This window comes from Notamacropus eugenii, chromosome 1 (genome assembly GCF_028372415.1).
Source record: "Notamacropus eugenii isolate mMacEug1 chromosome 1, mMacEug1.pri_v2, whole genome shotgun sequence".
Lineage (NCBI taxonomy): Eukaryota > Metazoa > Chordata > Mammalia > Diprotodontia > Macropodidae > Notamacropus > Notamacropus eugenii.
The window spans coordinates 730,381,465-730,384,056 of NC_092872.1; positions in this window are offsets into that span (position 1 = coordinate 730,381,465).

The following is a 2,592-nucleotide window of genomic DNA, read 5'->3' on the forward strand; positions in this document are numbered from 1 at the left end:
TGTGTAGATAGATATGTTGCAGTTTGGGGTGCTGATAAGGATACAGGGGGTCTGCCTTGAAAAAGTTTGGCCACTCCAGACTCCTTCCATTCAGAGTAGCGAGATTTTATGATAACATTAGACAGGCCCGCAAGATTCTTAGTAAAGCTATTGTATTTTGCAGCCAATAGCAGTAGGAGAGATTCTAAGAATCTGCCCAATCTAATGGGGGTAAGATTGGCACTTATATAAAAGAAAAGATTGATAGAAGATTTGGGTGGGATTACAGAATGGTAAATTGCCTGGGGTGCGGCAGATGCTAAGTGGTCAGGGAGCCAGTGGGAAAGGCAGTTAATTGGATTAGTGAGTGTCTTGGTTGACTGGGATGGAGCAGGTACTACCAATGAAAATTCAGACCTGGGGTGATGAAATATATGTGAAGGTTCAGGATCTGACTGCTTCAAAGACATAGTCTTTTCCTTTTAGTGGTACAGGTCCCATTGCCCCATCATTCCCCCTCAAACAAATGAGACCCCAAATCTTTTGGGGTAAGTAAAGAAGGTCTTGGCTTCTGAAACTGTTTCTTACTGGCAAGGGTTGAAGATTCCCCTACCTGGAGGGAGGCCCAGGATTGGAGATTGACTGGAACCAAGTACATTCTGCATCCAGGGATCATGGATGGGACATGGGTAGGTACTCATTGTAAGTGAATGGCCTGTAGTCTGGAAGTCAAAAATCTGACAAGCAGGTTCAATATGTAGGGTCCAAACATAGGGAGAATTGAAAGCGATGTCAGAATGGGAGAAAACAAAGAGTTTCCTTTTGGCCTCTCCTAAGCCTTTCAATTTTACACTTGGGCCCACAAAATAAATAAACAAGCTTAAGATAGAGGATGCTTGGCTAGTTAATGGCTGGTGTGAATAAAGTGATATTTAGGTATTTTAGTGAATTGTATACTTTCCAAGAATTATTTGTGTGCAGTGGCAGCAAAATTTACTGATAAAATTTAGGGTTACTTAAGAGGCACAGTATCTGGGACTAGGAAACTATCATAGTTTGGTTGTTGTTGCTGCAGTTCAATCATTTCAGTCATGTCTGACTCTTCATGTCTCCTTTTGTAGCTTTTTTTGGCGGAGAGATGAGTGGTTTGCCATATCCTTCTCCAGCTCAGGTTACATATAAGGAAACTGAGACAAACAAGGTTAAGTGACTTTTCCAGGATCACACAGCTAGTAAGTATCTGAAGACAGATTTGAACTAATCGTTTCCTTACTCCACACCCTGGCACTTTATCCACTGCATTACGTAACTGCTCCATCATAGTCATGTCACATTTTAAGTATTGTTTTCATGTGTGAATGAAGAATTTTAGACAGGGAAATTAAAATATGGTCACTTCCAGTATGGGACAACCAGAATAGAAAAGGGTCTTGAGATTATATCAAGTGTGAACTCGTTAAAGGAAATGGGGATGATCATTCCAAGAAAGATTTATAGAGGATACATGTGAACTTCAAATATTTCAAATCCTACCATAGGGAATACTTCAGACTTGTTCTATGTGCTCTTATGGACAGAACACAGAACAAAGATTTGCATTTATAAAAGAAATAAATTTAGACTTGATAATAGCTATCATTTAGATAAATAATAAGGCTTACTTCTGCTGACTCATTTATTTCTTGCAACAATCTTGAGCAGTAGGTATTAATATTATCTCATTTTTTAGATTATGAAACTGAGTCTAAGGGAAGTTAAGTCACTGGAATATCTCATATCTGGTAAATGCCTGAGACAAGAATTCTTAGTAACAAGTGAAAATGTATACTGCAAGAGGAAATGGGTTCAATTCATTGTATCAATCACCAGTCATTGAAGACTTATTTTATACCAGGAAGAAAGGAAGGAAGGAAGGAAGGAAGGAAGGAAGGAAGGAAGGAAGGAAGGAAGGAAGGAAGGAAGGAAGGAAGGAAAAGAGGGAGGGAGGAGGAAAAAAGAGAGAAGGGAAAGAAAGTGAGACCAATACAACTGATATTGACACATTCCCCTATAAGCTGAACTGCCTCTCTAGTCAAATAATGCACTTCCAGGAATTGTGCTACATATAACTTTGGTGGTGTTGTTCAGTCGTTTCTGTTGCGTCTGACTCTTCATGACTGTTTCAGATTTTTTTCACAAAGATATTGGAGTAGTTTGTCATTTCATTCTCTAGCTCATTTTTACAAATGGGGGACTGAAGCAAATATGGCTAAGTGACTTGCCCAATCTCACACACCTAAGAAGTGTCTGAAGCTAGATTTGAATTCAAGCCTTGCTGACTCCAGACCCAATGTTCTATCCTCTGAACTACCTAGCTGCCCCAATACCTTTGGCATACACATACAAAAACAAAGCAATCCTTGACTTCAAGGGAATTACATTCTATTGGATGAGTATAACATGGTATCAGATGAGAAAATGCAAGATGTCTTCAAGTAAAAGCAGAATAATAACTTGTGGGAAATATTATATATTTATATTATATTATAGATGGAAATATATATATATATATGTGTGTGTGTGTGTGTGTGTGTGTGTGTGTGTGTGTGTGCATACATATATATTATAGAGGGA